Source organism: Rhinopithecus roxellana, chromosome 7 (assembly GCF_007565055.1).
Source record: "Rhinopithecus roxellana isolate Shanxi Qingling chromosome 7, ASM756505v1, whole genome shotgun sequence".
NCBI lineage: Eukaryota > Metazoa > Chordata > Mammalia > Primates > Cercopithecidae > Rhinopithecus > Rhinopithecus roxellana.
This window is the reverse complement of record NC_044555.1, coordinates 21542795-21557654: the sequence shown is the minus strand read 5'-3', so window position 1 is coordinate 21557654 and position 14860 is coordinate 21542795.

The window sequence follows — 14860 nt, the reverse complement described above, 5'->3', positions numbered from 1 at the left end:
TTTTCCTAAGCCTACGCTTGAAAATGGGGCCCAAAGTTCTTGAATATGGCCCTTTGTCCAGAACACCTAGCTCCAGCCAGAGCTCCTGGTCTCCCCTGACAAGCCACTGGGGCTTTTTCTGCTTTGCCTTGAAAGGAGCCCTGCTGATCCCCATTTTGAGGACAGGGTTCCTTACATTCAGGGAAATGTGGACAATATAAGGAGGCTTTCCCAATCTGCCCCTTGTTCACTGTGCACAAACAAAGCTTTGTATCTGAAGACGCTTTGAGTATGTGCAGTGTTCTCTCAGCTTGCTGCCTGGCACCTGCCTGCTGCCAAAGTTGCTCTTGCAGCAGTGGTTACTGCAGCAACGGCTTCTGTGAGCCCGAGAATTCTCTACAGGCCCCTCAGAAGCTGGGGACTGTGACCTGTACAATTTGTCCAGACTGGCTTTTTTCACATCACAGGGATTGGGCAAGATGTAGATTAAAAGGCATCTGCCTCTTCTGCCAAGCCTCCAGAAGTTTCCACAGCAGGGGGCTGCTTCTGTTAAAAAGTGTCCATACACCAAGCCTTGAATTTGTAGCAGCAGACTCAGGAAGCAGTTTCTTTGCCTTTCAGAGAGAAGTCAATTATTGAGGTGATGGGGTTGCTGCCGGGGCTGTGTTTGGTGGCAGATACGGACAGGTCAGCTCTTTTTTTTTTTTTTTAATTTTTTAAAATAATTTTTTATTTTAAATATAATAGAGACAAGATCTCACTATATTGCTCAGGCTGGTCTTGAACTCCTGGACTCAAGTGATCTTCCCATCTTGGCCTTCCAAAGTGCTGGGATTGTAGGCATGAGCCACCGCACCCGGCCTCAGCTCTTTTTTTTTGAGACGGAGTCTTGCTCTATCGCCCAGGCTGGAATGCAGTGGCATGATCTCGGCTCACTGCAACCTCCACCTCCCGGGTTCAAGTTATTCTCCTGCCTCAGCCTCCTCAGTAGCTGGGATTACAGGCGCGTGCCACCATGCCTGGCTAATTTGTGTGTTTTTAGTAGAGATGGGGTTTCACCATGTTGGTCAGGCTGATCTCAAACTCCTGACCTCGTGATCTGCCCACCTCGGCCTCCCAAAGAGCTGAGCCACCATGCCCGGCCTCAGCTTTCTTTTCTAACATTCCTTCCTCAGTCAAGAGAATGCTCCCGTCTACTTCCACACTGAGGCTGCCTCTTCATCTCCATGTCTGTAGCACCATGCAGAGGGATGAAGTATCCAACAGCTTCTAAAGCTATCTAAGTAGGGGTGGGTCTTCACCAAGTCCCCTATCACCCCAATTCATTCAACAAACATCTCTTGAGCCCCTACTGAATGCCAAATACCATCCTGCATGCTAGGGGAACCATATGGACTAAATCATTTAATATCAAGATCCTACTATATGCCAGGCAGCATCCTGGGTACCGAGTATGGAGCTACAAACAAAACAAAGATCCTTGCCCTTGTGGGGCTGACATTCCACTGATGCTGAGACAGTGAGCAATAAGCAGAAGTAAGTGATGGAGGATGTTACAAGAAGCTAAGAACCATGGGGGAAAGGGGCAGTATTAATAGGGTGGCCACGGAAAGCCTTAGGGAGAAGGTGACATTAAGCAAAGGTATTAAGGAAGTAAGGGACAGGCATGCAGCTATCTGGGGAAAGCAGTCTAGGCAAGAGAAATGAAGTGCAAAGGCCCTGTGGTAGCACTGTTGCTAGTGTGTGTGAGGAACGGCCAGGAGGCTGGTGTGGCTGCAGGGGAGTAAGTGAGGGAGAAGGTGGTAGGAGATCAGGTCAGGGAGATCCTGTAGTGCTGTAAGGTCAGTCCACTGGAACTACTGTGGCTTTTGTTCTGACTAAAGTGGAAATCATGAGAAGCCTCCATGTAGCCACTGCTAAAGACTGCCAGTTGACAACTCCTGCTTGCCGTACACCCCCTACCATGTGCACACAGAACCACACTAAATACATTTGTTCCTCTAGTGCTTTGGCCAATCTAGCTGATTTCCATTTTTGGGAACAGATTTTCCCATTAGATGCCCAGCAAGGCTTCCTTTTTTTTTTTTTTTGAGACAGGGTCTCACTCTGTCTCCCAGGCTGATTGTGCAGGGACACGATCATGGCTCACGGCAGCCTTGATCTCCTGGGCTCGAGCAATCTTCCTGCCTCCCAAGTAGCTGGGACTACAGGTGTGTGCCACCATGCCCGGCTAATTTTTAAAAAATTTTTTGTGGAGGCCAGGAGCACTGGCTCACACCTATAATCCCAGCACTTTGGGAGGCTGAGGTGGGCGGATCACCTGAGGTCGGGAGTTCAAGACCAACCTGGCCAACATGGTGAAACCCTGTCTCTACTAAAAATACAAAAATTAGCCAGGCGTGGTGGCGTGCACCTGTAATCTCAGTTACTTGGGAGGCTGAAACAGGAGAATAATTTGAACTCAGGAGGAGGCAGAGGTTGCAGTGAGCTGAGATTGCGCCATTGCACTCCAGCCTGGGCGAGACTCCATCTCCAAAGAAAACAAAATCATAACTGCCCCATGTGATGGCATTAGGGGTGGGGCCTTTGGGAGGTAATTAGGTCACAAGGGCAGAGCCCTCATAGATGGGATCAGTGCCTTAAAAGGTACCCCAGAGACTCTCGTCCTCTTTTAGCTATATGAGGATACAAGAAGTCAGTAGTCTGCAGCCTAAACATCTTGCTTCATCTTTGGTGTTTCTGAACTGTGTAAAAGTATACATCTTAGGCCGGGTACGGTGGCTCGTGCCTGTAATCCCAGCACTTTGGGAGGCCAAGGCGGGCGGATCATGAGGTCAGGAGATAGAGACCATCCTGACTAACACGGTGAAACCCCATCTCCACCAAAAATACAAAAAATTAGCCAGGCTTGGTGGCAGGTGCCCGTAGTCCCAGCTACTCAGGAGGCTAAGGCACGAGAATGGTGTGAACCCGGAGGTGGAGCTTGTAGTGAGCCTAGACACGCCACTGCACTCCAGCCTGGGCAACAAAGCGAGACTCCGTCTCAAAAAAAAAAAAAAAGTATACATCTTAGTCTGTTTTGTGCTGCTGTACCAAAATACATGACACTGGGTAATTTATAAAGAATAGAAATTTATTCCTTATAGTTCTGGAGGCTGGGAAGTCCAAGATCTAGGTGCAGTATCTGGCCAGGGTCTTCTTGCTGTGTCATCCCATAGTGGAGGGGGAAAGAGTAAGAGAGGGCCAGAGAAGGGGCTGAACCCATTTTATTATGAAAAACCCACTCCCCACTCTCATAATAATAGCAGTAATCCATTCATGAGGCCTCTTGATTACTTTTTTTTTTTTTTTTTTTGGCTTAAACAACAGAAATTTATTTTCTCGCAGTTCTGTAGACTAGAATTCCCAGAACAAGGTCTGGCAGGGTCATTTCTGATGAGGACTCTTTTCCTGGCTTACAGATGACCTCACTATGTTCTCACACGGTGGAAAAAGACTCTGTCTCTCTCTCTTGCTTGCTCGATGACCTCTTAAAGATCTCACCTCTTAATACTGTTACAATGGCAATTACATTTTTTTTTTTTTTTTTTTGAGACAGAGTAGTGCTCTGTCACCCATGCTGGCATGTAATGGTACGATCTCAGCTAACTGCAACCTCCACCTCCCAGATGCACGCGATTCTCTTGCCTCAGCCTCCTGAGTAGCTGGGGTTACAGGCGCCCGCCACCACGCCTGGCTAATTCTTGTATTTTTAGTAGAGATGGAGTTTCACCATGTTGGTCAGGCTGGTCTCAAACTCCTGACCTCAGGGGATCCACCCACCTTGGCCTCCCAAAGTGCTGGGTTTGAGAGGTATGAGTCATCAAACCGTAACACTATGTAATCTTTGGAAACTTACTTTCTCCCCACTGGACATTCTAGATTTATCTTTTTTTTTTTTGAGACAGGGTCTTGTTCTGTTGCCCAGGCTGGAGTGCAGTGCTGTAATCATAGGTCACTGCTGCCTCAAACTCAAGTATTTCTCGCCCCTCAGCCTCTTGAGTAGTTGGGACTACAGGTGCATACCACCACACCTGGCTAATTTTTAAATTTTTAGTAGAGGCAGGGTCTCACCACGTTGCCTATGCTGGTCTTGAACTCTTGGCCTCAAGTGATCCTCCTGCCCTATCCTCTCAAAGTGCTGGGATTACAGGCATGAGCCACTGCACCCGGCCTCTGGTTTTCTTTTTGTTTTTGTTCTTTGTTTGTTTGTTTTGAGACAGAGTCTCGCTCTGTCACCCAGGCTGGAGTGCAGTAGCGCAATCTTGACTCACTGCAACCTCCACCTCCCGGATTGAAGCGATTCTTCTGCCTCAGCCTCCCTAGTAGCTGGGATTACAGGTGCCCGCCACCACACCCGGGTAATTTTTGTAATTTTAGTAGAGATAGGGTTTCTCCATGTTGGCTAGGCTGGTCTCAAACTCCTGACCTCAGGTGATCCATCCACCTAGGTCTACCAAAGTACTGTGATTACAGGTGTGAGCCACCATACCCAGCCGGCTTTATCTTAACATTCATGCAGCACTTAATGTGTGTGTCAGGCACTGTTCTGTCCCCTTTACATTCACAATCCTTTATATATTTGTTTGTTTATATTTTTGAGATGGAGTCTCTGTGGCCCAGGCTGGAGTACAGTGGCACGATCTCAGCTCACTACAACCTCTGCCTCCCAGGTTCAAGTGATTCTTCTGCCTCAGCCTTCCAAGTAGCTGGGATTACAGGCCCCTGCCACCACATCTGGCTAATAATTTGTGTGTGTGTGTGTGTGTGTGTGTGTGTGTGTGTGTGTATTTTTAGTAGAGACAGGGTTTCACCATGTTAGCCAGGCTGTTCTCAAACTCCTGACCTCAGGTGATCCACCCACCTCAGCCTCCCAAAGTGCTGGGATTACAGGTGTGAGACACTGTGCCCAGCCCACAATCCTTTAAATCATTTAAATCCTCATAATGGCCTGTAGGATACACACTGTTACCATGTCCATTTTACAGATGAGGGAACTGAGGCACAGAGTGGTTAAATGATTTGCATGATAGTTCTAGCTGGCAAGCAGAGAGCCAGGATTGTAAGCCAGGCAGACTGGGCATGAGTGCACATTCTTGTCCCTCTGCTTCATGCCGTCGCTCCCAGCTGTTGCTATGAGTCCTGTTTGCCTGTAGTGGTAGCTGTTCATTTATTTCCACTGCCATACAGCATTCAGTGGTGTCCATGTGCAGCCTGGGTGTCCACATTCTCCTGTAACGGGACTTTGGGCTGTTTCTGGTTCTTGCTGTTGGGAGCAACACTGCAGTGTTTGCTCCCGCACACATCTCCTGTGCAGGAGTCTACATCGGCACGCAGACTCTCAGAGGGGAATCTGAGGGCGTAGGGTTTGCATGTCTCTAACTTCTTCAGGTGATGCCAGACTATTTCCACAAGTGAATGCTAGCTCCCCAGGCCTCAGTTTCCCTATGTATTAGGTAGGCCATTTGGGGACTTGAAGCTCTCAGATATAGCAACAGCAGTGTGGGGGAGCTGAGCAGGTCTGGGGTGTGACTGACATTCCCAGGTACCTGAAGGAGGAACAACACATCTCCAGGTGGGACCTGCAGTCCTTCCTGGAAACTTCCATGGCTCCCCACACGTGCAGGTTCAAAGCCTCTCTCCTGAACCTAGGTTCAGAGCTCCTTCTGCAGTGGCAGTTCCAACCTCCCTCCCGTATCCCCACTCACAGCTAAGCGTCGGTCCTGGAGCACCTCCTACCTGCCGATCAGGGCAAGCCCCGACGTGGCCTTCAAGGCCATTGCACATGTTCATTGTGACACTGCTCGCTGAGCAGTCACTATGTGCCAGGTGTATCTCCTGCATCTGGACAGACGACACTAAATGGGTATTGAAGGATTGAATGAGGGATCAATAATGATATCCAGTTGATTCAGTGGTTCCAGAGGTTTTTCTAAGTGCCTTCCATTTATTAATTCATTTCACATTCACAGATGACCCCACAAAGTAAGCACTATTGTTATCCCCATTGTACTGACAGGGAAGCTGAGGTCCAGAGGAGCTTGGGTGCCTTGCTGGAGGCCACACAGCTTGTGAGTGGTGGTTGGAGCTGAGGAAAGATGTAAGAAATTATTGTTCCCAAGCTGTGAGGTGCCACATGGGGGCCAAGATTATTCTTTTTCTTTTTAGAGATAGGGTCTCACCATCATTCAGGTTGCAGTACAGTGGCGCAATCATGGCTCACTGCCACCTCCAGCTCCTGGGCTCAAGGGATCCTCCCACCTCAGCCTCTTGAGTAGCTGGGACTACAGGCCAGTGCCACCATGATGTGCTAATTTTTAAAATTTTTTATTTTCTATAGAGATTGGGCTTTGCCATCTTGCCCAGGCTGGTCTTGAACTCGTGGGCTGAAGCAATCCTGCTCCCTCAACCTCCCAAAGCCCTGGGATTATAGGCGTGAGCCACTGTGCCTGGCCTGTTCTCCATTTTTCTACTTCTTTCTCTGCCTCCAGATCTGTCCCCTTGAACACTAATTTAGGGGACACTAAATATCTGCTACATTTGCTGGTTATTTTCTAAATTAACATTTAAAAGTTGCATATTTCCTTATCAAGGTATGAGAATGATTTTTTTTTTTTTTTTTTTTTGAGACGGAGTCTCGCTCTGTCGCCCAGGCTGGCGTGCAGTGGCCGGATCTCAGCTCACTGCAAGCTCTGCCTCCCAGATTCACGCCATTCTCCTGCCTCAGCCTCCCAAGTAACTGGGACTACAGGCGCCCGCCACCTCGCCCGGCTAGTTTTTTTGTATTTTTTTAGTAGAGACGGGGTTTCACCGTGTTAGCCAGGATGGTCTCGATCTCCTGACCTCATGATCCACCCGTCTCGGCCTCCCAAAGTGCTGGGATTACAGGCTTGAGCTACTGCCCCCGGCTGAGAATGATTTAAAAAAAAAAAAAAAAAAAAAAAACAAGGTCTGGCTCTATTGCCCAGGCTGGAGTGCAGTGACGTGATCTCGGCTCACTGCAGCCTCCGCCTCCCAGGCTCAAGCCATCCTCTTCCTCCCACCTCAGCCTCCCAAGTAGCTGGGACCACAGGCATGTTCCACCATGCCTGACTAATTTTTATATTTCTTATAGAGATGAAATTTTGATATGTTGCCCAGGCTGGTCTGGAACCTCTGAACTCAAGGTATCTGCCCACGTCAGCCTCCCAAAGTGTTGGCCTGATTTTTGTTATTTTAGTACATAATGGAATGAGTTTTCCCATTATGGACTATAGTGATTTACTAATCATTTTAATACCACATTTCATATCATTCATATTTTTATTACTCTCTTGATTGGCATCAGTAATTTGGAGCTAGTATGTATGTATGTAATTTATTTATTTAGAGACAGAGTCTCACTCTGTCGCCAAGGCTGGAGTGCCGTGGTGCAATCTCGGCCCACTGCAACTTCTGCCTCCTGGGAAGTGATTCTTGTGCCTTAGCCTCTGGAGTAGCTGAGATTACAAGCATGGACCACCACGCCCAGCTAATTTTTGTATTCTTAGTAGAGACAGGGTTTCACCATGTTGGCCAGGCTGGTCTAAAACTCCTGACCTCAAGTAATCCACCTGCCTGGGCCTCCCAAAGTGCTGGAATTACAGGTGTGAGCCACTGCGCCTGGCCTTTGTTTTTTGTTTTTGTTTTTGTGTTTTGAGACAGAATCTTGTTCCGTTGCCCAGGTTGGAGTGCAGTGGCGTGATCTCAGCTCACTGCAGCCTCCACCTCCCGGGTTCAAGCAATTCTCTCACCTCAGCCTCCTGAGTAGCTGGGATTACAGGCCCTTGCCACCACACCCAACTAATATTTGTATTTTTTTTTTAATAAGACGTGGTCTCACTCTGTCACCCAGATTGAAGTGCAGTGCCACGATCTCGGCTCACTGCAACTTCTGCCTCCCAGGCACAAGTGATCCTCCCACCTCAGCCTCCCCAGTAGCTGGTATAACAGGCACACACAGCACCATGACAGACTAATTTTTTGTATTTTTAGTAGAGATGGGGTTTCACCATGTTGGCCAGGCTGGTCTCGAACTCCTGGCTTCAGGTGATCCGCACACCTCCCAAAGTGCTGGGATTACAGACGTGAGTCACTGCGTCTGGCCAGAGCTAGTTTGTTTTTTTGTTTGTTTCGGTTTTTGTTTTTGAGACAGAGTCTTGCTCTGTTGCCCAGGCTGGAGTGCAGTGGCGCGATCTCAGCTCACTGCAACCTCTGCCTCCCAGGTTTTTTTATAGAGACAGGGTCTTACTATATTGCTTAGGTGGGTCTCAAACTCCTGAGTGCAAGGGATCCTCCCATCTCGGCCTCCCAAAGTGCTTGCATTACAGGTGTGAGCCACTACACCTGGCTTCTTGTTTATACCTTCTGTATTTTGCTTCTTGTTGGGAAGGTATTCCCTACAAGATCCTGGTTCCCACACCTCAGGCCCTGAGTAAGTAATAAGACACAGGGGTGTCTTCCACACCCTGGCCCCACTAATTGAGTCCTACACATAGGGCGGGTCCAGCTGCTGTCCTTTAAAACCAAACTGAGGCTAAGATGGCAAAGTTTACATTGCTATATCCTCCTCCTCCTCCCCTCACCGTACTATCCTCATGGCCCTCCATACCCCTGACTGTGGGGTGCTTCCTGGGACAGGCCTGACCTAAGGAAGTGTCATTTCCCAACCCTCAGATCCAATGCTGTCTTTTAATAAGAAACATTTCGGCTGGGCGCAGTGGCTCATGCCTGTAATCCCAGCACTTTGGGAGGCTGAGGTGGGTGGATCACCTGAGGTTGGGAGTTCGAGACCAGCCCGACCAACATGGAGAAACCCTGTCTCTACTAAAAATACAAAATTAGCTGGGTGTGGTGGCATATGCCTGTAATCCCAGCTACTAGGGAGGCTGAAGCAGGAGAATCGCTTGAACCCGGGAGGCGGAGGTTGTGGTGAGCCAAGATCGCGCCATTGCACTCCAGCCTGGGCAACAAGAGCGAAACTGTCAGACAAAAAAAAAAAAAAAAAAAAAAAAAAATTTCAGGAGGCCTCCTTTTACCATCCTGAAATGACATTCACATTCATGTACATTACAAGTCTTGCTGGTGTGGGGCTGCCCCCCAGCACCAGAACTCTGCCCATTCAATGCCAAAGCACCCTCAAGGAGGAATTCCCAAAACACACCCCGAGGGCAGGCAGGAACAGGACCCTTGTCTGTCTGGTTCAGTGCGGTATCCCCACCACCTAGCACAAGACCCTGCATGCAGTAAGTAATTGCACAGTCTGGATAGCTATGCTGTGATTTACTGCCCTCTTCCAATAAGGCTTCCCTGTCCTTTGTTCACTGCCCCTGCCTGGGGAACCAGGGAAGAAAAACGACTCAAGAGTGCGCAGGGGTCAGCTCCCTCGCACAGAGAGTTCTACACAGTTCACTGGTGCTGTGGGCAAATGGATGCTTCAGGGGCCCTCAGTCCTGCCGGGGGCGGAATGAGGACAGGGTGAGCACAGAAAGCAGAGACATCTGTAGAGTCAATGGCGCAGTGGTCAGAACAGAGTCCAGAGTGCACAGCCTGACCCTGGCACTGGCCCTGCTCAGCTGTGTGCCTTCTGGTAACCCCTACAGGGCCTTAGGTCTCTCATCCAGAACGCAACGATGATAGTAGTTAAGGTTGTTGTGAAGACGCAGTGAAGTTATTCATGTAATCAGGAGACATTGGCACGTGTTAAAATTATCCATTACTGAGTAACTTGGATCAAAGAGCTATCATTCCTGACGCCTAGATTCCCTGCGTCCCTCAAGCGCCTCCCCACCCTCCTCCCTCAGACTTCCAAGTTCCACCACCAGTGGTGGATAATCAAGAACCCAGAACAGGCGACCGACCTCCCTCTTCTTTACCCTGCTGCACAGCCCATCTCAGAGCTCCCTTCTGTGGGGCCCAGCCAGACGCCTGCAGGACTGGGACAGGCTCCTGGAGTCCTCCCCGCCAACCAGAGGCCCTGGCCTACTCCCCTTATCTGCACAGGAAAACCCTGGCCCAGCCAGGGAACCAGAAGTCTCCTCCCAGTCCCTACCTTGCCCTCACCCTCAGCCACCACCAACTACCCCTGGGCGGGCGCGCCCTACCTCACTGCACCTCGGTCTGTGTGAGCCCAGGAGTGCCCACTCTCCAATGTGCGTGCCCCTGTGGGTGTCCAAAGCCCTGTCTATGAGACCCTAGGGGTGTCCACTCCCCAGAGTGTCCGACCCTCAGAGCCCGCAGCCCACAGCCTGGAATGGCCCGGCCACGCGCGGGGCAGGGACGCGCGCACGGAAGCGTCCACCTGGGGCCGCAACACTGGGTAGGGGCGGCCAACCCAGACACATCTTTTTCTGTGGGGTAAGGAAAGAGCCCCTTCCCCGCGCGGGTCCCGGCATTCGTGCCCGTCCCGTCCTCTCGGCGCTTCCAGACCCGAGCGGCCCTCGGCCTCTCTCCAGCCCACCGCATTGCCCTCTCCCGCAAAGGCTTAGTCTTGACCCAGCCCTCCCGCAGCGGAACAAGCAACTGGCTCAGGGCCGGGGCGCGGTGGGCTCTGATTGGTCGATGACATTGACGGTGATGATCTGATTGGTCGATGACTGGCGCTTCTCCGTAGCGGCCCGGGCGCGCCTCCGCCCCTGTGCGCCGGGCTCCCATTCGTCGCCGCTCTGAGGCATGAGCACTGGGTGCTAGTCCAGTGCCTCGGCTCCGGGAAAGCCCAGCTTTTACGGTTCCAGGTGCTGGTTCCCACACCACTGCCTCGTGTGGGGTTGTTCGCCCGTGAAGGGGCAGGACAGGGTAAGCGCTGATGGAGGTTAGTGAGGTCACACACCGGGCCGTGGCGTCTGGTGCTCTGGGCACTTCCACTGCAATCTTCCTAGCAAACCCAGCGGGGTTCTCTGCCTGCGCACCGTGGTTCCTGCGATTCATTTACTGTCCGTTTCTCACTCTGGAAAGTGTGGCTTTGAGTTTGATCTGCAGGAGTAGGACGGGCACAGGTGGTGTCTGGTCCTCCTCGCACCACAAATCGCAGAGCGAGCCCCCTGTGGTCTCTGGATACAGTGTACCAAAGTTAGATTAACTGTACTCCTCACAAGCGGGTCCAACGTTGGCAGCAGTGAAAAGGCCTAAGTGTCAGGGCCTTTGGCGAAGCGTGTCTAAGGGAATAAACATTTTCCCCAGTTTTCAGGCACAAACTGATGGTTTTGGAGCATTAAGGTCTGGTCGGCTGGGGCAGGATGGCTGCGTTGACACGTCTTATTTAATCCACATCATAGGTGAGATGACTACTTACCTCTTTACAGGTTGAAATTGTTACATTATATATACATGTAAGTTGAAATAGAAGTATATATTACAAGCATTATAAACGCATATACCAATATGTATAAATCCATGATTTATAGGGATATAGATGTAGATGGAGCAGTGGGCCCAATTCATTGCCCTGGGGTGAGTCACATGCTGAAGGGAAAGGGGACTGTTGATCTTTTAACTGGGTGCCCAAAATGTTAGGAAGCCTGAGTCCTGAGGCCCCAGCCTTCACCAAGTGGGAAAAATTTCCCTTAATTAGCCTGGAAACTCCAATAGCGCAGTGCTGCTTCCACTGCTGAAAACAGCCAACCTTGATATCAGGTCTGGTCCCAAGAAACACTGTTCTTTCCCTCCCTCTTAGATTGTTATTTTATCCCTCTTAGGGATGAGGAAAAAGGTTGCTATTTTAACTGAGTGTGTGGGGACTGGAGCACTGGGTAGCACTCATCAAAGGTTCAGTTGAAGTATGGGCACTTAGTCACCTCTGGATTTTTTTTTTTTTTTTTTTTTGAGACACTGTCTCCATACTGGAGTGCAGTGGCACGATCTCGGCTCACTGCAACCTCTGCCTCCCGGGTTCAAGCGATTCTCCTGCCTCAGCTTCCCGAGTAGCTGGGACTACAGGCATGCACCACCACGCCCAGCTAATTTTTGTATTTTTAATAGAGATGGGGTTTCACCATGTTGGCCAGGATGGTCTCGAACACCTGACCTCAGGTGATCCACCGGCCTGGGCCTCCCAAAGTGCTGCGATTACTGGCGTGAGCCACCACGCCAGGCCCCTCCTCTGGATGTTTCTGAGAGTGGCTGGCTTTGTAACATTTATACTTCACTTTTGTATAATACTTTGTATATACTTCAGTTTCGCCACTCAGGTGCCATAGGAAGTGAGGGGTGCATTGTTTTTGTTTGGGATTTTGTTCTAAAGATTATAGTATAGTATAACCAAACATACAATAAGCTATATTAACTCCTTTTGCGGGGGGCGGGGAGAGACAGGGTATTTATTACTTTGTCACCCAGGCTGGAGTACAATGGTGAATTCATGGCTCACTGCAATCTGAACATCCTGTGCTCAAGCCATCCTCTCACCTCAGCCCCCCAAGTAGCTTGCAGTACAGATGCGCCACACTATACCTGGCAAATTTTTTACTTTTTGTAGAGATGAGGTGTCAGGATGTTGCCCTGCTGGTCTCAAATTTCTGCGCTCAGGCAATCCTTCTGCCTCAGACTCCCAAAGTGCTGGAATTACAGGCATGAGCCACTGCATCCAGCCTGTATTACCTTTTCTTTTTCTTTTTTTTCTTTCTTTTTTTGGAGATAGGTTCTCATTCTGTTGCCCAGGCTGGAATGTAGTGGCACGATCTTGGCTCGCTGCAACCTCTGCCTCCCAGGTTCAAGCAATTCTCACACCTCAGCCTCCTGAGTAGATGGGATTTACAGGTGCTCACCACCACTCCTGGCTAATTTTTGTATTTTTAGTAGAGACCAGATTTTGCCATGTTGGCCAGACTGGTCTCAAACTTCTGACCTCAAGTGATCCGCCCACCTCAGCCTCCCAAAGTGCTGAGATTACAGGCATGAGCCTCCATGCCCTGCAGTATTGTCTTTTTTAAAGAGAGAGTACTTGAGGCCAGGAGTTTGAGACCAATCTGGGCAATATGAGACCCCCATCTCTACAAAAATTACAAAAAAATTAGCCCAGTTTGGTGGTGCACACTTGTGGTCCCAGCTACTCAGGAGGCTGATGTGGGAGGATCACTTAAGCCTTGCAATTAGAGGCTGCAGTGAGCCATGATCGCACCACTGCACTCTAGCCTGGGCAACAGACTGAGACCTCATCTCAAAAAATAAATAAATAGGCCAGGCACGGTGGCTCATGCCTGTAATCGCAGCACTTTGGGAGGCCAAGGGAGATGAATCACCTGAGGTCAGGAGTTCAAGACCAGCCTGACCAACATGGTGGAACCCTGTCTCTACTAAAAATATAAAAAATTAGCCAGGTGTGGTGGCTAACGCCTGTAATCCCAACTACTCTGGAGACCAAGGCAGGAGAATCACTTGAACTTGGGAGGCGGAGGTTGCAGTGAGTCAAGATCACGCCATTGTACTCCAGCCTGGGCAACAGGAGCAAAACTCCGTCTCAAAAAATAATAATAATAATAATAATAATAATACAAATATTAGCTGGGGGAGGCCGGGCGCGGTGGCTCGTGCCTGTAATCCCAGCACTTTGGGAGGCCGAGGCGGGCAGATCACCTAAGGTCAGGAGCTTGAGACCATCCTAGCCAACATTGTGAAACCCCATCTCTACTAAAAATACAAAAACATGAGCTGGGCATGGTGGCACACACCTGTAGTCTCAGCTACTTGGGAGGCTGAGGCAGAAGAATCGCTTGAACCCAGGAGGTGGAGGCTGCAGTGAGCCCAGATCACGCCACTGCACTCCAGCCTGGTGACAGAGTGAGACTGCATCTCAAAAAAAAAAAACAAAAAACAAAAAAACAATTAGCTGGGGGTAATGGTGGGTGCCTGTAATACCAGCTATTCAGGAGGCTGAGGCAGGAGAATCACTTGAACCCCAGAGGTAGAGGTTGCAGTGAGCTGAGATCATGCCACTGCACTTCAACCTGGGCAACAAAAGTGAAACTCCATTTCAAATAAATAAATAACGGAAACACACCCTTTCTTATCTGTTCTGCATACTTAAATAAAAGAAACAGCTGGGCGCGGTGGCTCAAGCCTGTAATCCCAGCACTTTGGGAGGCCGAGACAGGTGGATCACGAGGTCAGGAGATCGAGACCATCCTGGCTAACATGGTAAAACCCCGTCTCTACTAAAAAATACGAGAAAACTAGCCGGGCGAGGTGGCGGGCGCCTGTAGTCTCAGCTACTGGGGAGGCTGAGGCAGGAGAATGGCATAAACCCAGGAGGCGGGGCTTGCAGTGAGCCGAGATCCGGCCACTGCACTCCAGCCTGGGCAACAGAGCGAGACTCCATCTCAAAAATAAATAAATAAATAAATAAATAAATAAATAAATAAATAAATAAATAAAAGAAACACACCCAAAAGTATTACAAATAAAGAAGATGGAGGAAGAAAATAAAATCTTTAGCTTATTAATAAAAGAATGGGCCTATTTGAATAGTACAAATGCTAAAATAAAAATTCTTCAATGTGTATAGCTTGCCTTTTAAGTCTGTAGCCATTTAAATTATAAGAATTTCATCACTTGCTGGCCAGGCACGGTAACTCATGCCTGTAATCCCAGCACATTGGGAGGCTGAGGTGGGCGGCTCACGAGGTCAAGAGATCGAGACCATCCTGGCCAACATGGTGAAACCCCATCTCTACTAAAAATACACAAATTAGCCGAGCATGGTGGTGCGCACCTGTAGTCCCAGCTACTCAGGAGGCTGAGGCAGGCGAATCACTTGAACCCAGGAGGCAGAGGTTGTAGTGAGCTGAGATTGTGCCACTGCACTCCAGCCTGGCGACAGAGTGAAACTCCG